The 22,606-nt window shown below is 48.2% G+C and overlaps 1 protein-coding gene across 1 annotated transcript in view; it reads right to left on the bottom strand.

Moving 5' to 3' along the window:
* LOC138282918 (UDP-glucuronosyltransferase 3A1-like) overlaps nucleotides 1–22,606 on the bottom strand; it is a 343,288-nt gene that overhangs the window by 162,413 nt on the left and 158,269 nt on the right. The gene's annotated exons all lie outside the window — the stretch shown is intronic.

Below are 22,606 nucleotides of genomic sequence, written 5' to 3'. Positions count from 1 at the left end.
TCAGTACACTTCATCCCATCAGTCCACGCATAGACTCACTCATCAGGATCACCCATCTGGAACCCTCCCTGGAGAGTCAAGGGGAGCCTTCACATGCAGCTCTCCTGGAGGTGATACAGGACTCGAGGGCAGCTTTTGAAGAACAAATTGTGGGGGTTTCTATCAAAGTCAGTTTGCTGAAAACGGGCCTCCACAAGGTTGTGGATAAGGTTGAGAGTGCGGAAACCAGCATCAGTACTCTGCAGACTGAGGTTTGGCAAATTAAACTACAGGTTTCTTAGCTGCAACCTGTATTCAACTCCTTGGAGCTTTGAGCTGAGGATGCATAAGTACACTACAGAAGGAACAATGTGCCCCTGCTGGACTTCCCAGAGAGGGTCAGTCAGCGGAGCGATTCCTAGACCACTGGGTGAGGCACACACTCTATCCCAAAGACTTGTCTGAATTATTTGGTATAGAAAGGGTGCACCAGCCACTGGTGCCTGTGCCTCTACCAGGCACCACCCCCACCCCAAGGGCGTTTATCACCAAAATATTTACCTATACGGACAGAGACATGATTGTGGGAGCTGCTTGAGACCTTCCTGTACTGCATTTCAAAAAATGCAATTTAGCAATCTACTCTGAACATATACGCAGAAGATGCAGGAGAAGTAAAAGTCTTTCCTGGAGGTGAAAAAGAAGTTGAGCATTATGAACTTCAGGAACATGGTCCTCTGCCTGGTTGAACTCTGTGTTATCGCATCAGGGAGGTCTCTCTTCTTTGAATGGTCCAAGGATGTCTGGACTTAGTTGGAAATGATAGCTGTGCCTCCTGGGCATACACTCTTCTCCTGGATTGTGTGTGATTTGGTGAGGTTGGGGTTGCAATGTTGTGCTTCCTGGCCCATCGATTACTGTGAACTTATATGTACTCTTGGATTGCTCTTAGTTGTCTAGGGTGGGAAGTTTATGCTGGTTCTGGGTTTCGTTGTGTTTTTGTTTGGTTCTGTTGCCCTTGTGTCACAGGGGAGGAAAAGATGGATGGTGCTGCGTACGTTAATTTATCATGAGTAATCCAGGCTCTTTAAAGCTCCTCACCTATAATGTGCAGGTGCCAGGCTCCTATAAAACATGGTACAGAGTGTTATCCTTCCTTAAAAACATAAAGTGGATATTGTTTACCTACAGCAGATCCATCTTTCAGATTACAAGGCTAATAAACAGGTCAACAAATGTAGAGAACACACTGTGCCAATCGCTCAACGTTCTCACACGCGGTGCCTAATTGAATGGCACCGGAATTGCCCCTCGCTCTTTCCTATATGGAGACAGATATGGAGGGACGTTATTTATTGATACAAGGTGACTTAATGGGGAGGACGTGGTCTTGGTTAATACACATGGTCTCAGTGCAGATGATAAAGCCTTCTAACCAGCCATTCAGTTGCAGGTTCTATGGGCAGGGGACTTCAATTGTGTGCCGGATGACACCCTAGATAGACACCTGCACACAAATTCTAAAAATCACTTAATTTCAAAAGGCTACTGACCATTTGGGACTCTGTGATATCTGGAGAGATCTTCACCCCTCGTCTACAGATTATACCTGCTATTCACCGACGCACAGTACCCAGAACAGGCCTGACTGCAACCTGTTAACTGCCTCATTTGCCCCTGGTGTTCTCATAGCATCACACCTCTCCTGCAACGTGTCCGACCATGCCCCTGTTTACTGCAATATTTGGGGGGCTCCACAATCACCGCTGGCCTAGAGGTTGTCTCTGGAGATCCTACAGGATCCCAAGGGCAGGGAGGCTCTGGCTGGGGCATTGACAGATTTATTTGAACTAAAGTGGGCCACAACGCAATCATGGTCAGCTGAGAGGAAGACTATGAAACTGGTGATCCGTGCACAGTGTATAGGCCTCTTGTTTGGGGTTTGTTGAACCCTGCAGCCTGGGCTCCTGCAGAGGGAGGATGAGTTAGCGTATGCTCAGAGCCTGCCTCCAGTTGATGCAGATGGGCAGTGCAGAGAACTGCGAGTTAACCGATTGGTCTCCGATGTGAAGGGGAGACTCAAGAAGTATAGATTAAATCCTACTGCCAACTTCTCCATAAGTAGGGGAATAGCTCTGGGTGCCTTCTTGCATAGCTCCTTCAGCAGGAGCTTTCCCACTCTACTGTTCTATACATTCTGTCCTGTTTGGGCTGGGAGGTTTATATTCAGGGGGTGTAAGTGGACGCCTTTAAATCTCACTTGCAACAAGTGTACTTGGACATGACGCCATCTGTGCGGATGAGCATCAGAGCCTTCCTGATCTCCTTGCCACTTTCGTGTCTGGGAGAAATTGAGGCCCGTGACTTAGATACTGACTTCATATTAGAGGAGGTTCTTATGGCCCTGGGCAAGTTGCTGGGAGGGAAAGGCGCCAGATGGCCTTCTTGCAGCGTTTTATCAAACATTTGCTCGGGTCCTTACCCAACACTTATTGGAGGTCTATATGGAGGCAAAAGGGTCCGGTGCGCTACCGCCTTCTATGAGGGAGGGATGCATCACAATGCTGTTGAAACCTGGATTTGACCCATCAGATATATCTAACTGTAGACGACTTATAATGATTAACACAGATATAAAAGGCTTAATTCATGATGACCAATGAGGTTTCATACCTGGCAATTGTACTTCCATAACTCTACATCAACTTATGCATGGCTTACATGAGGTGGAAGGTAGAGAGGAGGAACTGGCAGTAATATCCATCAACATAGCCAAGGCTTTTGATACAGTAAAATGGGTCTACTTTATGCAGGTCTTAGAGGTAATGGGGTTTGGCGCACACTTTCACTCTTGGGTGCGCCTCCGGTATATGAAAACCCACGGCCAGAGTGAGAATGGGTAAGTGATGCTCTCAAACATGGCATGTGGGCAGGGGTACACACAGGACTGTGTACTATCGCCCCTCCTCTTTGCAATCGCTTTGGAGCCTCTTGCCTTTCAGATTCTCCAGGACATGGCAGAAAGGGGAATTAAGGTAGGGTAGAATCATCAGCATAAGAAGATCCCTTGGAAGCCAATGCTGTGCATAGCCTGGCCGCTTGCCGCACTTGCCCCTTCGCTGGAGGATGGATACATTCCGGAATGATGGGAGCCCACATGCCACAGATACATATGCAGCATAATATAGGAAGAGATACTGAGGGCCTTGGCTTCTGGGTGCAGTTTTGGAACTCTGTTCCACTCCTTTTCATGGGACGTGTGGCTGTTGCAAAGATGGTGTTTTTACTTCAGTGCCCATATGTTATCCAGCACTCATTGGACATTTTACCATGTGCAGCGTTCTGAAGATTAGATTCGGGCAGGGATATGGAGCAGGGTATCCAGGATCCATATGATTCAACCACTGGAGCAGGTAGGATTGGCGATACCCAACTTAGAGCAATGCTATTTGACCTCCCAAATCCAACAAGTGGCACATTTGCTAGCTGAGGAGGGCAAGTGGGAGAACGGCTCTTAGGGGACCAGGGAGGATGCTCTTCCGTCCCTCATCCCCTGATGTCGGGGGAGGCCAGGATGTAGACATAGTATTGTACTTGGTCAGTCACACTGCCTCCCTGTGGGAGAGGGCAGTAAGGGTAGTTCTGGGTACGGCCCCCTTCGCTAGGGAATTTATCTTTTGGGACCTTCTGGCTTTTAAACTGTTGAGGTACTCTGTCCCTGTTGGCCAGGCGGGGTGAGATGTTGGGGGACATTGAATTTAATGTTTGTGAGCGTGCATGGGTAAGCTTTGGTATTGGACCGGACCAGTTTTTTGCAGCATGCCACTATTTCAGCCATAGTTCAGGATATTTGACACCCTTTTCCAGTGGCCCGACTACTTCACTTATCTTCAGGGGCCTGTTGGAGATTGTGCGGGGGGCTACCACCTGATCTCTCTTCTGTATTAGGCCATGACAGCAGATCTTATCCAGACTCTGGTCCCTGCCCAAGAGGCTTGGGAGGATCAACTGGGGCTGCTGATTGGGAATGCGCAGTGGAGGAGAATGAGTGTCTCAGTGAAGAGTGTTGAGTAACGTGCAATTTAAACTCAGAAATATTTCTGCGTCACAAATATGTCACGCTCGTCCTACTCCATGAAACTAACACTAGTAAGTTGGCTTCCTGCCCCACGTTCTCCTTTTTAGGTCAAGCCTAGACAGCGCTGTTTAGAAGACCTGTTGCTCCCGGCTGCTGCTTGCCATTGGTTTAGTCCAGTGTCGCCCACCTCCATTTTTTTATTTAATTACTTCTAATATATGTCCAGCCACATTTAACCCTGTTAGCTCACTCTTGCATTTGTAAATAATCACATGCAGGTGCATAAAGCTTTCCTTTGCAACATGCAGCTGCTGCAGTTCAATGTGAATACTGAGGCAGAGTTATTCTAAAACAATCTCAGGCATTTTGAATATATGTACAGCCACTTTTAACCCCTTCAGCGCAGTGCTTAATTTGTAAATAGTCATGTGCTGGTGTCTAAAACTTTCCTTTGCCACGCGGGGCTGTTGCAGTTCAATGTGAATACTGAGGCACCATTATTCTAAAGCCATTTTGGGCATTTTTAATATGTGTACAGCCACTTTTAACCCCTTTAGCACACTCAGTGCTTAATTTGTAAACAAAATCCCATGCAGGTGCCTAAAATGTTCCTTTGCAATGTGCAGCTGTTGCAGGTCAATTTGAATACCGAGATACCATTATTTTAAAGCAATCTCTGGCATTTATATGTACAGCCACTTTTAACCCCTTTAGCTTGCAATTCTTAATTTGTAATTACAGTCTCATGCCAAAAGTTTATTTTTGAAAAGGGTTTTTATTGGGTTTACATGATAATTGTATGTGTTATTAATCTCTCCTTATTGCAATTACGACCATGAGTCAGGCCAACATATCACCCTTAATACACAATGACTGTTTGAACACTCTTGATATGTTTGGGTGACCCTTCTAGTTTATTTCTCTTGTTACTCCTCTGTGACTGTCTTGTTCGTTTTTTAGGGAATTGTGTTAGCCAGCCAGCAACTCTGATGGTGGGGTGGTGAAAGTAGTATTCTATTGGAATAAGCATGGCACATTTAAATTAGGATGCTAAATGGAAACATTTTCATTTTTTGCTGCAGATAGAGGAAGAAGGTAAATGTAAGTGCTCTAGTTATATGTAGGACCACTGTAATTATGTGGCAGGAAAAGACCAAAGTTTAAGGCAGGAGTGACCAATTTATGTGGCAAGAAAAGTCCAGTTATGAATTTACAACACAAATAGCTCAAGCAAATGTGAGACCTATTGCATTTCTAATGCTTGTTACATCTGGCATGGGCTTGTCCCAGTGTGAATGATTACTGGTCGATTATTTTGGATTGTGGTGGGGTACCCTTTGAACATGGATCCCTCTCTTTTTCTGTTGGATGATACCTGCAGGCAGAAAGATCAGAAAATGGCCTTTAAATCCCTGCCCCTGCTTTTGCTGGTGGACAAGCAGCAGGTAGCAACCACATGGATGGGTCATTGTAGACCGAGTTTGGAGTGATGGGTGATGGATGTAATGGAATGGGTCATAGCTGAGGAAGTCCAATTGTGGAGTTGTAGGCGCAATGATAAGGTGGTGGCAGAATGCAGCACACTTAGAAAGAGGAAACAACGAGGAGCAATAAAGACCTTGTTGCACCTCCCCTGGGAAGATGTAGCATTTTGACGAATTCCAGTTTTAACAGTGTTGGTAATTCTGGGAATGCACCATAATCCATGGGTTGACACGTGGGAATATTTAAGCTCCACCCGTGGAACTCCTTCCTGGAAAAGAGTAACACAAGGCAGCGATGTGAGCTGCTTTGGGTTACTCCAGATTTATCAAGCCACTCAGGACCACGCAAGGTGGCCTTGTGTGGCTTGAAAAATCTGCCTTAGGTTTTGCTTTGCCCTTGTGCCATGTTGCATGGCACAAGGGTGATGAAAAACCATGATAAATATGCCTCTCAATTTAAGAAACAATTAAAAGAATACTACAATTCACCAATTCTGCTAAGTAATGCAACCAAAACTCCTCTCCAAACCACTGATTATGATCAAACACCTATTTGCGCAAGTATCACAGTTAGAAGTGGTGCGATGTCTACTGCACTCGATAATTAGCAGATGCAATAAAGTTCACACTCTTTGTTAAATTTTGCCAGGCCCAGCCTAATAGAACTCAATAAGGGGAACAGTCCTATATTTACCAGGACTTTGAGATGTTGGTGCAGTAAGCACCAAAACCTGCATGTTATTCCCCAAAAGCTCACAATATACACAAATTGCCACATATGATCAGTTTCAAACAACTCAGGGGGTCCCAACTCAGGGAACCGCCATTTGGCCGCTCCGCGGTCAAAAGAACGCTGGCGGCATTCCGACCTTCCCGCTGGGCCGGCGGGCGCTAACAATGTTAGCGCCCGCCGGCCCAGCGGGAAGGGGGCCTGCAACACTGAAGCCGGCTTCAAATGAAGCCGGCGGTGTTGCAGGTGTGCGACGGGTGCAGTTGCACCCGTCGCTCTTTTCACTGTCTGCTAGGCAGACAGTGAAAAGCAGACTGGGGCCCTGTTAGGGGGCCCCTGCACTGCCCATGCCAGTGGCATTGGCAGTGCAGGGGCCCCCAGGGGCACCAGGACACCCGTTCCCGCCAGAAACAGGCTGGCGGGAAGGGGGTCAGAATCCCCAAGGCAGCGCTGCTTGCAGCGCTGCCCTGGCGGATTCGCCCAGCCGGGGGTAAACCGGCGGGAAACCGCCGGCCCCGGTTTTCTGACCGCGGCTTTACCGCCGCGGTCAGAATGGGCATGGAAGCACCGCCAGCCTGTTGGCGGTGCTTCCGTCATTCGCTGCCCTGGCGGACTTTGACCGCCGGGGTCGGAATGACCCCCTCAGTGTCTTTTCTTGCATGCAATAATTTTCATTTCTGATGAATGTAAGAAATGGAGTTATAATTTAAGAGGGGTGGAAGCCCCACTCAAATAAATAATAAACACAGTCCCTATCAGGGTAAACCACAAAAGTTACTAAATAAACGTGTGCTTTACCATGTGGTAGCTGGCACAAAAGCATCATTCAAGCAGTAATAAAGTGAAAACACAACACCAGTAAAATCTTAAATCAAGCTAGCAAGCTAGAGTGCATTTTAATAAATAAATGCAATGTAAATGTAAATGTATTTTTTTAAGGTTTTAGGTGAAAATAGCTCTAAAAATCACGAAGTTCCACTCTCAGTTGTCTGGTAGGGATGGACCAGGGGAAAGTCACAGGTTCAGGCTGAGCTCAAGATGGAGCCTGAGTGGGATACAGGAACTAGGCTATACACACTGAAGAGCAACCTTCTCAAGCCCTGTGCTAAGAGCGCTGTTCCAATTTGCAGGGGACCAAGGAGGAGCTTGTTGGCATGAGAAGCATGAGGAGCAGGTCAGGAAGTGCAGACGGTCACCATTGTAGCACAAACAGCTGGTCGTTACTGAAGATTCGCGTTGGCAGTCCATATGGGCTAACGCTGTCAGCGAGAAGAGCAGGTCTCACTGAAGCTTTGTGTTGCTGGTAGTTGCAGATGGTCCCTGCCAGCATAAAGAGAAGGTCCAGCTGGAACTTTGCATTGGCAGTCGTGAGGCAGTTGCTTTTCGCCAAGAAGAGGCCACTTTGCAGTTGCGAAGAGCACAAAACATCTGTAACTTCACCTTTTCCTTAGGAGCACTTCACACTGATGCAAGCCAAGGGTCCAGGACCTAAGGGGCACCTCCTGGGGATCAGGACTCACTTCAGCAGAGAAGAGCAGAAGGGATCAGGCAGGTCAAGCTGGTGCTGGTCAGCTGCAGAAAGGACTATGGAAGCTTGCCGTGTCACTGTAGCTCAAACAAGAGGTGAACCAACTGACCCTTGGAGTCACTATGGAGAGCATGGATTCAAGGCAAGGAGGCAATCTTCTTTCTTCCGACAGCAGGGCAGTCCTCATCTGAACCTTCTACAAGTCCAGGAGTGCTCTGATGACATGATCTGAAGGACACATTTTGTGTATGGGGATTCACTGGCCTGTCTCCCCAAAACTGGTTCTCGTCAATTCTTTCCCTTCTCCTGGTCCTGCCTCCAAACTGTCTATGGGGACAAAGGCAAGGGCAGGCCTGGGTCCAGGTCCCTTTGATTGTACTGCAGGGATGGTCCTTTGAAATGTAATTACAGCAGGGAATAGCTCGTCCCTAGTCATCCTGTCAGAAAAACCCACTCCTCTCACACCTATGCCTTCTTTGTTCCCACACCTGCAAAAAAACACATTAGTCAGAACAAGGGAGCCATTCACAGTCATGTGCCCCACGATGCTGTCAGAAAGGCACAGTTGGTGTGGGTATAAACATGCCAACTTTCTAAAAGTGACAGTGTAAACGTAATTTCTTTATCTGTTCCCAATCTGAACCCAGTATTAGTTTATGGGAGAGATAGCCCTTCAACACTAAAAAACAACTTTAGGACTTTTCACTGCCAGAACATGGAAAACCTAAACCCACATGTCCTACGGATTTAAATACAATTCGCCCTGCCTTGGGGGGCAGGGTCTCTCTTAGCAGTGAATTACAAGTATTAAAAAGGATTTTTAGGTCTGGTAAAAAGTTATTTTGTCCGGTCGAAATGGGAGTTTTAACTGCACTACAGGCTGTAGTGGTAGGCCTGTGGCATGTTTTACAGTGCTAATTTTGTGGATGGTGTGATGTGTGTTGCGCTCACTTGTAGCATGTAATTTACTAGAGATGGTTAAATAAAACAAATGTGCCAATTGGGGGTATGCCAATTTTTTCAAGTGCAGAGGAGAACGCGCCAGAACTTAGTCACTGTTTAGAAGGAGGAAAGTAAAAACAAGTTAAGGAAAAACCAAGGAGGAAAGGAAAAAATCGAGGGAAATACCACAGCAGTGATATCAGGTTTAACAATGAATATCTGGGTTAGCGCAGGGATGCAATTTAACAATTCCCCTGTTATCAGGCCCAGAGTCTGTGGTAATTAGTGTGTTCACTTTGCAAGAAAAGGGGCATACTTATCAGGTCAGTAATGGGCAAGAACATACAATATAGCTCCATTTCAGCAATGATGTTCTAAACATTGCCTAATTTACAGATTATTTCTAAAGTTGTGAGATAATCATTTCAGCGGATTCACAGACAGTCATGCCACCATTTTACCTCCTATTTATAAAGGGCATGTAAGTCTAACAAACTGGAAAGTTAAAGATTAATATCAATGTAGACATAAGTCGGACACGAACTGTGGAACATGTATTAGAAAAATGGGCACTTGCATACCAATTCCAAATTGATAAAAAGAGAACTATCAAAGAAAATAAAAATGACACGGTTTCATGCCCTACAGTGACAACTTACATTGTAACTGCAGCCAACAGAAAAAATCTGGTTCTGAAGCTACACTAACCTGCAACTCCCACCATACACACTTAAGGTATGATTTAGAATATGGTGGTTGGAGGCTACTCCTTCAGGATGGAAAAGGAACTTGTCTCTGCCATCCAGAAGAACCTCTGCCTTTGACAAATGGCTCCATCAAACAGGAAGGGCTTCCTTCAAACCTTTACAATGGCTTAATTTTTTCCAAAAACAGACTTCCAAAGAAGCTAATGGTCCCCCACACCATGGGAGTTTCTATATATATAAAACGCGCTCATCAGGGTTGAGTCTGGAGCACACTGAGCCCCGGCACATTGCCAAGGCAATCAGGAAGCCTTCCATCATCAGCACAGCGGGAACTGCCCCAGGGACTTATACCAGCGCAGGTTGGAGTCAACACATCCCGGCCCCAGGAAGAAGACCATGGTGGTGGTGGTTCCTGTTATAACCCTGGACCCACCACCACCAGGGTGTGACGTATTTCTTGTGTCACTGGTGTGTATGTGTTGTGCAAACGCTTTACGCATTGCCTCTGGGATAAGTCTGACTGCTGGTGCCAAGCTACCAAGGGGGTGAGCAGGGGTTATCTTGGGTGTGTAACTTACTCACCCTGATTAGAGTGGTGGGTTCTGCCTGGCTAAGGTGCACATTGTAGCCAACCAGAAAACCCATTTCTAACAGCAGCTATGCATTAGCTCGAACAGTGTACATGTGACAAACATCAAGACTCATTAAAGGTTCCACTGTGGCATCACAAACAGTTTGGGAGGACAAGTGTGTAAAACATTTTCTAAATATAATCACAACAGGTAATTTAAACAAGGGCTGTTGGTCTTCTAAATGTAGAAAGGGCAAAAAGGCCAACAAATTACCTTTAACAGTGCCCACTCCTAGGCCTTGCTCAGCAAAAAAACATCTGAAAGCTTTGCTTGTAAAAAGTCAGTCTTGCAGATACTACACAAGGCCAAAAATGTGTACTGGCGCCTGGTATAAATAAACTCTCTGGTGGCAAAGATTAGCACTTCCGGCCTGTGCACATAATTTAGCAAAAAGATCTAGCCAGAAGTCTCCCCTTAGTCGGAATATGCCATGTGCCACCTCAAGATATGGATGACATTTCCGATCCGCCAGACGTCATCTGCTGAGCTTGTCCTCTATGGTATTCAAGGACATTGTCATTTGGTTCGTGCTCAGGAAAATGTTCTAACCAACTCCAGGGGTGCTCTTGGAAAATGGCCCTCTCTGAAGGGTCAACCCAAACCTTTTGACGTTTCCCTCTACTTTTTGCTGAATCGTTTTGTTGGCCTTGGGAGCACTTTGCCAATGCTAAAGTGCATGTGCTCCTCCACTAAATATGGTAACATTGTGTATATGCAATTGTCATATTAAATTTACTTCTAAGTCCCTTGTAAAGAGGATTATCATATACCCAGAGCCTGTAAATTAAGTGCCATTATCGGGCCTGCTGTACTGCTTACGCCACCCACATAAGTAGCCCTTTAAACTTCTGAGGCCTGCCACTGCAGAGCCTGTGTGTGAAGTCTTACTACCACTTCGAATTACCAATTAAAAGCTTTTGCCAAACTTTAGACTCACCTTTTTTTACACATACATCACCTCTAAGGTAGGCTCTAGGTACCCCATAGGGCAGAGTGCTGTGCAAGTAAAAGGTAAGGCATGTACTTTTAAGTCCTAGTAGTGAAAAATACCTATAAAGTGCACTTATCACTTTATGGGGGCTGAATTTTTTGTGCCGTATAACTGTGAACTGAAAATGATCATGCCATTCATCTATTAAAATGAACATTTTGGAACAAACGTATGTGTGTCTGTGTAAAACAAATGAGCCAACAGACTGTGCTGTCTTATGAGCGTGTGTGTGTATAATCAACACGTTAACTGATCAAAGCAAATATTGTGAACTAAAAGAGCAATGCCATTGTATTATGCTCTCAGATTGTCAGAAACTGCAAGAGCTATCAAGAAACTAGCGTACAAATCAATGTGGTAGCCTAAATCCATTGTTGCATGATACATAGAACGATGATCAAGAGTACTAATCAAAAGGCTGACGCTTTTAGACTTACTTAAAGCTTCTGGCTAGCAATGCGTGGTAAGGCTCTTGGGGCATTCGTTCATATTAATAGATCGATGGCATGATTATTTTCAGTTCACGGTTTTAGTTTGACCACGTAATGCATTTATTTCACATACACACACGCACACATGCTCACAGGGCCTCCCTCCTGAGGCTCTTTTGAGCCCCGGGGACCAACAATTACCTGGGTCTTTTTTGTAATTAGGGGGGGGGGGGCACACGGACACCCCTCCTATGGACTACTTCACCCCAGGGACTTCCACCTCCCTGATGTGTTAAAAATACTAAAGGATGGGGGGGCGTGCGGACCATTCTCCAGCGGCTTACATATGCCCTGGGGACCACCACCTCCCTGGGGATAACTTAAATAGTATGCAGGGCCGCATGGAGCCCCTGGGCCCACCATCTTCTTGGGGACAAATACATTTTTTAAAGTGGAAGTGTGGCATGCAGCCCCTCTCCCTGGCCACATATGCCCTCTGGAAAGCCATCCTCCCGGGGCCAGGCCAGAAGTACCTGGGTGCATTGCTGGGGACTGCTCAGGGAGCCTCAAGGCCCCCACAGTCCCAGCCGGCTCTCCACCTCGTGAGGGAGCCAGCATTGCTCACACACATAGGGAGCTGTTAGAAATGCAGCTCCCTGTGTGAAGGAGCAATCGTTTCAGGGGTTGTCTGCATGCAGGGGACAAGGGGGCAACCTCCCGCTGTACACAGCCAAAGGATGTGCACAGCAGGAGATTAGATTTACTCATGTTAACTGACTATTACTTTACATTGAAGGAACCCTAGAAATCCACAAAAAAAACAAAGTTATAGTTAGGTGAAATGTTCAGTAACAACATAACGTTCTAAACTTAAAACACCACTGAAATTCACCAGCTACAGTTATTTCAAGCAACTATAACTCATGCGCTAAGGGAACTCTAACTTGCACCCTTGCCCTGCACTGCTAATTACCTCACATAATACATCATTCATGACATCTTCTATGACATCATCCATATTATCATTGCAACATTTGCAATGAAACTATTGATGAGAAGGTTGTGCATGGCAGGAGAGTGAGTTTTAGTTACCTTAGGGCACGAGTTACAGTTAATTGAGATGACTATAACTGTAACCACTGAATTACAGTGGTTTTAGAGTTTAAAACGTTACATTGTTACTGAGCATTTAACCTAACTACATAGTAACTTTAACCTTTATTTCTTTCTGTGAATATATATATAAATAAATAAATCGATATGTATAGATATGTGTGCATGCATATTCACTGAAAAAACAATATGTGTGTATACATATATATTTATATAATAATGTGAACAACTGATGGCCTTAATTGAAGCACTGGTATGTGCTGACAAAAAGATTTAAGTTTCTGGCATAATGCTATTGCTCTGACTTTTAGAAAAGAAAATACATTCTCAAAACCCCCAAACTTCCCATTAAAATTAAAATTTTGATCTTAGCATTTTTTTGTTTGTGCATTAAGTACAATATTCCATAATTTGCATATTTGGTTTAAGTATACTTGTTTCTGTCTTTTGTGCATTGGTCTGAGATTCAAATCGTTGAAACTGCTTAAGCCAAAGTCCCTCATCTTCAGTGGTGGTTCAGTGGGGGTCCAGAGAAGTCAAAGAGTTAAGAATCACTGCCCTAAACTATGAACTGAAGAACCCTGTAACGAAGAACATAGGCTGATCAAACAATATCTATGTCAGTGCTCGAAAACTACTAGTGACTTCCACATTTTGGACCTTACATGCTGTGTAACCCTTGGTCCAGGGCTGGGTGCCATGGGGAAGCTTCTGGCTTCTTACTGATCAGCTCTTCCCTCACGTAATATAGCCACAGAACCCTTGTAGCGGGCTCTACCGGCCATTAAAGGCCCGCTCCCGCATTAAAGCCTTTAACAAGGGAGAGGACCTTGATGGCCGGTAGAGCCCACTACGGCGGGTTCTAAGGCAATTAGAACATTCTGCCACTAGAAGGCAGAATGTTCTATTTAATAAAACAAATTCCTCATGTCTCCCGAGGGGATTAAAATCCCCTCAGGCTCAGTGAGGCTTTGTTCACAGCTGTTGCTGTGAACAAAGAAAACATTGTAATGTTGGCGCACAGGGCTTGTTCCAGCTTGTAAAAGCCTGGAGCACTCCATTGTCTGCAATGGAGCTCCCAACATTCCAATGTTCTAATGTAATTTACATGTCAGTTTAGTCACTGTGCAGCGGTGAAGAAATATGAAACATTCAAGACAGGCACCTTTCTTGGCTGTGCCAACTTGAAATAACTCTCTCTCTCTCTCTCTCTCTCTCTCTCTCTCTCTTTCTCTCTCTCTCTCTCTCTTTTTTTGCATCCCACACTCTACAGTAATAATTGTGTCTCATGGTTCTTCCTTTCAAGGCCATTGGTTCTGAGTACAGAGCACTTCAGAACCTCTAGTGACAGTGGGAGTTCAGGAGGTAATCTCAGCAAGCAGAAAGGCAAAAACTACAGTGCATGCGTCCCTCTTCTACGCCCTGTAAAAGTCCTAAGGAGCCGATTATAAGATGCCCAGGCCAATTTTTCAAGGTGTTCCATTTGTGTTTTCTGGGTACAGAAGGGCTGGAATGGCACAGTCCTAAATAAACAAGTGAGTACAATGACACCAACCTGTTCTGTCCAAAATGTCAGCTGTCATTCTCATTTCTCCCATTCTTTCTGTGCAGGTTGTAAGAGCCCTCTAAGTACCTGTTAGCCTCTCAGTCTTGGCTGAGAATGTGTATTTGATTCTCTTTTTGTTTCTCTTAGATCTTCAGAATCCGCTTTGGATGGCATCTTGCATCCATAAGTGACTCAGAAAGTACAGGCCTCAAACATCCAGAAAAAAAAGAACCACAGCATCAGCTATGACATGCCGCCCCCATCAAACCACTATGTTATCTTTTGAATCTCTGGTCACAAGGCGTTAGTTCATCCTGGCTCAATAGACTCTGGTTGGGATGACAATCATGTTACGGGAAGTACCAGGTCCGAACTTCATCACACCTGATTCCCTGACTTTCATCATTCTCACTGCTCACAGCTCCTCAACTCTTTGCCCGTGCATTGTGTAAACTGAAGGTGTATAGTAACGGCTCGGGTCTCCCACAGTACTTTGAGTAATCATTTTGCTAATCCACCTTTTCATTTCCTCTGTAATACTGTGTTTCCAGTCAGCCTCTTTGAACTAACATGTGAAGCACCATGGTATCCCTGAAAAGGAATAGTTGCCACTCTGTATGCTAAATGATGTGTTTCAGTTTTTTGGTGTAAAGGAAAGTGACTCTGTCTATAAATCAGTATTACAGTACTTACATGTAGGTCATTATACTTCGTATTACCTCCAAATACTGATAATTAATGTAGATTTATGCCTCAGGTTTGTTAGGGGTTTGTTTTGTGTAATGAGAATTGATTTTCTTCACCTGGGCATCTATTAAAATTTAGGAGAAAATTAAAAGCCTATGGCCCTCATTACAACCCTGGCGGACAGTGTTAAAGCGGCAGTAATACCGCCAACAGGGTGGGGGTAAAGAAAATGGGATCACGACCACGGCGGAAACCACCAACACAGACAGCCACTTTAACACTCCGACCGCCATGGCGGTAGCAACAAACCCTGCGGTGGTAACTGCCAACAGACAGGCGGAAAACAATGTACCGCCTACCCTATCACAACCCACTAATCCGCCGGCTTTTCCGGGGCGGTACCAATGCCATCAAAAGCTCGGTGGAAACAGGACTTTGAAGGGAAACCATTCACCTCTCAACACTCAACGAAGAACCAGGACGCCATGAAGCCCAGACTGCAGTTCCTGCTATGCTGGTGTATCTGCTAATACACCAGGAACACCAAAGACGGCAGCGGCGACGACTACGGTGAGTACAGCACCTAGTAGACAGGGGACAGGGGGAGGAAAAAGAAAGTGAAACACACATGCAACACGCAACACCCCCACCCCCACCCACAACACCATACACACAAACACATGCAGCAACAGTACATTTACACCCCGTAACCCCTGGAAGAACACAAGGACAAAAGGAATTGAGTGCAAATAGTGATATATTGAAATATGCAGATAAAGGTAACGATTGGAAAAGACAGTATATACAAATATTTACAATATGTACAGAAGGCCGTACACTGTTCTTTGCAAATGTTCATGGCCCAGTGGGCAAAAAATTCATGGGCGAAGCCCACACTTGACTCCTGCCTCAAAATGGAGAGAACACTGCAAGGGCATCAGGTCGAAAACACACAGGAACCTCAGGAGGGGGGGCACCTCAGCCGGAAGATGGTACTACGCCACTGCTCCTGGAGGGGACAGCATGCCCACAGTGATGTCCTGGGGAGTGCAAAGCCACAGTCTCTCAAGTGGGTAGTTTGCCCACTGCTTGGTCCTGGGGCATGCAAAGCCACAGTCTCTCAAGTGGGTGGTTTGCCCACTGCTTGGTCCTGGGAAGTGCAAAGCCACAGTCTCTCTAGTGGGTGGGTTGCCCACTGCTTGCTCCTGGAGAGTTGAAAGCCACATTCTCTCAAGTGGGTGGTTTGCCCACTGCTTGGTCCTGGGGAGTGCAAAGCCACCGTCTCCCAAGTGGGTGGTTTGCCCACTGCTTGGTGCTGGGGAGTTGAAAGCAACAGTCTCTCAAGTGGGTGGTTTGCCCACTGCTTGCTCCTGGGGAGTTGAAAGCCACAGTCTCTCAAGTGGGTGGCTTCTTCCACTGGTTCTGGATGGGGCATTGTGTCCAGTGTGCTTCATCCTGCCAACGAAAGTGATAGTGGATGCATTTCTCCACTGGGTCTGGAGGGGGCCTTGTGCCCATCCACTGGTTCTGGAGAGGGCCTTGTGCCCAGTCTGCTTCATCCTGCCAAGGAAAGTGATAGTGGATGCATTTCTCCACTGGCTCTGGAGGGGGCACTGTGCCCATTCTGCTTCATCCTGCCAAGGAAAGTGATAGCGGATACATTTCTCCACTGGTTCTGGAAGGGGCCTTGTGCCCAGTCTGTTTCATCCTGCCAAGGGAAGTGATAGTGGATGCATTTCTCCACTGGTTCTGGAGGGGGCCTTGTGCCAAGGATGTTGCACCTGGGTTGTGGCAGTTCCCATTCCCTCACCTGGGTGTATGAGGCACGAGATGTGCAGGGAACAGGTAGTATGATACTCCATGGAGGCGGAGCCAGACTCCATCCTGCGGCGACTAAGGATACAAACTGCTGGTAGTTCGGGTGCTGGTGGGGGTGCTTCAAGTGGTGGAGGGAGCGTCCAGGCCGCCTCCTGCAGTCCCGGACTGCTGCCTACTGGGAATGTTGCTGCTGACAGTTTTAGTGGCACTGGCTGGGCATGTGGCAGTGCAGATGGCAGTGAGGGTGGCGGTGCTTGCGGCAGTGTATGCGGCGGGGATGCTGCCAGTACTGGCCGTGGTGCAGGTGCTGGTAGTGGTGGAGGGAGACACCAGACCGTCTCCTGCAGCCTCGGACGGCTGCTCACTGGGGATGATGCTGCTGACAGTTGTTGTGACAGTGGCGGTGCAGGTGGTGGTGCGGGGCAGATGGCGGTGCAGGTGGCGGGGCAGATGGCGGTGCAGGTGACGGTGCCTGCGGCGGTGCTCTCCGCAGTACAGGTTGAGGGGCTGTCGGTACTGATGGTGGGCACCAGTCCCTCACCTGGAGCCTCCGAGGCCCGAAGTGCCTTGCCTTGGGTTTTCTTCCCCTTCCCCACCTTGGCAGATGCTGTTGGGACAATGGCACTGGCAGCTTGAGTTTTGGAGGAGGCCTTGCTGGGTGGGTCGTGCTTCTTGGCCGTGCTGCATGCTGGCCCCTTTTTCACCTTGGCAGGTGGAGGAATGGGTTGTTCCTTTGCAGGGGTCGGTGGCACACTGGCTGCCCTGATGGGTACCCCCTTTGATCCTCTAGGACTTGCAGGTACTACAGCGGATGCCGAATTGGTGGCTGAGGTGCTGGCCTGGGAGCTTGACACCCTAGCCCGAGGGGAAGGACGGGGGAGGAGGCGTAGGGAAGAGGTCAATGTTTGCCAGGAAATCTTTTTAGGCACACTGGGACGGGAAGATGGAGAGGGTCTGTTTCCCCCCCCCTTTTTGAGGGACGGAGGACGAGGGGAGCTCCACGACAGCGACAGGAGGGGAGACCACTGACAATGACTCTTCCTCCGAAGGAAGCTCCCTGGAGGTGGTGGACACATCTGTGCCCACCCCAACAACAGGGGGGTGGAGAGACAGAGGATACACTTGGTCAATGCCAGCAACAACACTACCGTTGGCGTACACAACACACAGTGAGCTGACCTATGCACTAGGCCATGCCCAACCAGTCACTAAGCGAGTCACCAGCCAATAGGGAACAATGCCTAATGCCAGCATCTGCACACCTGCCCAGTGGTACCATTGGGGTAGGAGTGCTTCAGAGCCTGCACACAAGGGACCTACCCTGCCATGATTGCCCTGGCCAAGGGGCTCCCACAGCCCACATCTCCCACCCAGCTAGCTCCTAAAGTGCGCAAAGTCATCTTTCTGAATCTGTACTCACCCCCTTGTGGCTGCTCTGATGCCCTCAAGCACCCATCCAACTCCAGTTGGCCACCGCCAGGATGCCGAACATCAGGGGGGTCATGGTGCGAGGGGCACCCCTTCCACGTTGGGAGGCCAGCCCCAGCTGGGCCACCGCTTTTTTCTTGGTCCTGCGGCGCAGGTCCTCCCATCTCTTGCGGCAGTGGGTGCTCCGCTGTGGTAGACCTCCAGGGTCCACACCTCCTTGGCGACGGCACACCAAATACCCTTTTTCTGGTGGGCACTGACCTGGAGGGAAAAGACAGCAGAAAAGGAAATTACTCACCTGTCTGGACTGGCATACTCATTGCCCACCAGTTCCCAACCATGCCCTGATGCACGTACACTGACAACCTCTCATGCAGCACTCAGGCCAGGACGCCTCAGCACCCCCCAACATGTGGCTTACATTCACACCACTCCAAACATGCATTGCCCACACATCATGCTCACAGTGTACTCACCTGTTTGTCTGGAGGACCGTAGAGTAATGTGTACTGGGGTAGGACCCCATCCACCAGTTTCTCCAACTCCTCCGCAGTGAAGGCAGAGGCCCTTTCCCCAGACACTCTAGCCATTGTCGCTTCCACACTCAGGTCACAGCAGCACTAGCAGTGTAGGTCCTCTCCTGTTTACAGTCAGGTAGCAAGTGAGTGAATAGTTAGAAAATTGTGGTGAAGTCTGCGGTGGTGCGTACCGTCACCACAGGCGTACATCGCCATTGGCTCCTGCAACCCACAGGACCCAACGATAACCAATGCAAAGTTGCGCGGCGGTCATCGACCACCTACCGCGACAGCACGCAACGACGGCGCACTTACCTCATTTCCACTTGTCCCTCCTCACAGGTCAGGCAGCCACCATTTCAGGGGGGCACTTGGCATGGCACCTAACTGTGTCACAGCAGACATTGGCACATCAATTGACTCTCGACTTCACATACTGCTTCTGTGACGTAAATTCAGCAAAGGTAGTGCAATCTATGTGGAAATATGACCTTCTGCTCACCGTTCTCCTCCATAGGCTACAACTGCTAAGCCAGATTATGAGATGGCGGCATCCTCCGGTGTACAGACCCCTGGTGGACCTGTCGACAATGGAGGACAGACACATTATCATCACATACAGACTTGATTGTGCCACAATCCAAGAACTGTGTGCTCAATTAGAGCCAGACCTGAAGCCAGCTATCTGCCAGCCCCCAGGAATCCCCCCTCTAGTGCAGGTCCTGAAAGTGCTCCATTTCCTGACAAGTGGTTCCTTTCAAACTACAGTGGTCATGGCATCGGGGATGTCTAAGCCAATGTTCTCCAATGTGTTGCCAGAGTGTTGTCTGCCCTGCTGAAACACATGCGCAGCTACATTGTGTTCCCCCAGGTGGATGAATTGGTCACAGTGAAAGCTGACTTTTATGCCCTGGGACATATCCCCAACATCAATGGTGCCACTGATGGTACACATGTGGCATTTGTCCCCCCCGGAGAAATGAACAGGTTTACAGGAATAGAAAAAGCCTTCACTCGATGAATGTGCAGATGGTGTGTTTGGCGGACCAGTACATCTCCCATGTTAATGCCAAATATCCTGGCTCTGTGCATGACGCCTATATCTTGAGGAATAGCAGCATCCAATATGTGATGGGCCAACTCCAGAGGCACCGGGTGTGGCTAATAGGTGAGCCCAAGGTCCTCACACAGTATAAGTAGGTGTCTGGGTATGGGGTTGTCCCTAAGGGTTAGTGTGTGTCTAACAGTTGTCCTTCGATGTTTACAGGTGACTCTGGTTACCCCAACCTCTCATGGCTACTGACCCCAGTGAGGAATGCCAGGACAACGGCAGAGGAACGTTACAATGAGGCAGTTGGGTGTACAAGGAGAATTATTGAGGGAACTTTCAGCTTCCTGAAGGTTAGGTTCAGGTGCCTCCATCTGACTGGTGGATCCCTGTACTACTCACCCAAGAAGGTGTGCCAGATCATCGCTGCATGTTGCACAACCTGGCCTTGAGACATCAGGTCCCTTTTCTGCAGGAGGATGAGCCTGGAGATGGTCTTGTGGCAGCTGTGGAGCCTGTGGACAGTGAGGAAGAGGAGGCAGATGAAGAAGATGTGGACAAAAGAACAAACATTATCCAGCAGTATTTCCAGTGACACACAGGTAAGAGACTGTAACTCAACTTAACATTTCAGTAATCCTTTGGACATTGTATATGGCAGCCTGTTGCCCTCTGTCTATGGACACTGACTGTTCCCTTTGGATTCTCTATTTTCAGATCTGTGTGCCCCATTCTGGCTCCTGCTATATGTACTGCTGCCTATCAAAGGTCATCCTTTAGTATATTTCACTGAACATATACTTTACAATGCTTTGATAATGTTGTACTAATACATTTGAGATTCATTACAATGACTCCAGTATGGTATTTGTTTCTTGGGTGTTTTTTTTTGTGCCAATAAGTATAGTGGTATGTGCAACGGGCTGGGGTGATGGTGGAGGAATGCCCAGTTAGAGTCCCGTCTCTTGGTATCACAAGTGCATAGTCCAATGTGGCATAGGAAGGGGAGCAATGGCAGTTCAAGGTGGACAGGGTAACAGAGTGGGACAGAAGGGTGACAATCAGGAGAGTCCTATTTCCTGGGGTCTTGGCAATGTTCTCTGGCTTCTGCCTGGATCGCAGGGACTGTTTTCGGGGTGGTTCTCCTTCTGCAGGGGGTGGGGGTGCTGGTGGCCTGTTGGTCCTGTGGCGGGGCTTCCTGTACACTAGTGCCGGAGGAGGTGGAAGGCTGTTCCTCGGATTGGCTAGTGTCAGGCGCCCTGTGTTGTGCCACTGCCTCCCTCATGGTCTTGCCCATGTCAGCCAGCACCCCTGCAATGGTGACCATGATGGTGTATATTTTTGTTAGGTCCTCCCTGATCCCCAGGTACTGTCCCTCCTGCAGCCGCTGGGTCTCCTGTAACTTGGCCAGTACCTGGCCCATGGTCTCCTGTGAATGGTGGTACGCTCCCAGGATGTTTGAGAGTGCCTCGTGGAGGGTCGGTTCCTTGGGCCTGTCCTCCCCCTGTCGCACAGCAGTCCTTCCAGCTTCCCAGTTGTCCTGTGCCTCTGTCCCCTGAACCGTGTGCCCACTGCCACTGACCCCAGGTCCCTGTTCGTCCTGTGTTTGTGGGGTTGCCTGGGGTCCCTGTAGTGGTGGACACATTGCTGATTGACGTGTCCTGGGGACAGTGGCATGGGCCCGCTGGGTGGGTGCTGTGGTGGGTTGGGACTGTGGCAGGGGAACCGACTGTCCAGCGGTCCCTGAAGGGCCAGGTTGGCCATCCTGATCCAGACGTGCAGAGCTTCTGTCATCTTTGTGGGCCTCTTCTGGGGTGGGCTGGATGTAGCTGGCACCTCCTCTCCGGTGACGTTGGGTAGGGGTCCTGTGGGGATGTAAAAGCATTGTTAATGTATCTGCGTGTGCCATCTTGTTCATGGGTGTGTTTCCCTCTATGATTATGATGTCCCTGTCGGCTTGGCCTTGTGTGAGTGGTGATTTTATGGTCTGGGTTAGTCTCTCTATTGGGCATGCTGGGGTGATGGGCGTCCATGCAGGTCCGTGATGGGTGTCCATGCATTGGTGTTGCATGCAGGGCTTCGTATTGGGATGGGTGGGTTGTGCTGGGGGTGAGAGTAGGGGTAGGAGTTTGTGATGGCATGCAGGTAGGGTGGGGGGGATGAAGTAGTTAAGATTTGCCTTACCAGAACCCATTCCTCCTGCTACTTCTGCAAGGCCCTCAAGATGCATGATCGTCAAGACTTGCTCCTCCCATGTTGTTAGTTGTGGGGGAGGAGGTGGGGGGCCACCACCAGTCCTCTGTACTGCTACCTGGTGTCTTGATACCACGGAACGCACCTTCCCCAGTAGGTCATTCCACCTCTTCCTGATGTCATCCCTGGGTCTTGGGTGCTGTCCCATGGCATTGACCCCGTCCACGACTCTCCGCCATAGCTCTATCTTCCTTGCAATGGACGTCTGCTGCACCTGTGATCCGAATAGCTGTGGCTCTAACCAGATGATTTCCTCCACCATGACCCTTAGCTTCTCCTCTGAAAACCTGGGGTGTCTTTGGGGTGCCATGGATGTAGTGTGAGTGATATGTGTGAGAATGTGTGGGGTGATGTGTGGGGTGATGTTTTGTTGTGTATGCTTTGATGTGCATGAATGGTGCATGGGTGATGGTGTTCTGTGCCTCTGATTGAGTGGGTGCTCCTGGCTTGTCTCTCTCAGTTAGCTATCTTTTGTTTCGTTGTAAGGGGTTGTGGGTAATGTGGGTGTGTATAGTGGTTTGGGTGTGGTGTGTGTATGTGTGTCAGGTGTGTGTATTTTGAATTGTCCAATGTGGTGTAGTTTTTTAAGTTTGTGTGTATTTTGAGCGCAGCGGTGTGTACCACCAATGGTTTCCCGCGGTTGAAATACCGCTGTGTTGATTCATGGGTCGTGATACTGTGGGCGTATTCCTG

The sequence above is a fragment of the Pleurodeles waltl genome, chromosome 1_1 (assembly GCF_031143425.1).
Source record: "Pleurodeles waltl isolate 20211129_DDA chromosome 1_1, aPleWal1.hap1.20221129, whole genome shotgun sequence".
NCBI lineage: Eukaryota > Metazoa > Chordata > Amphibia > Caudata > Salamandridae > Pleurodeles > Pleurodeles waltl.
The sequence above is the reverse complement of the archived record's forward strand: the minus strand, read 5'-3'. Positions and strand labels throughout refer to the sequence as shown.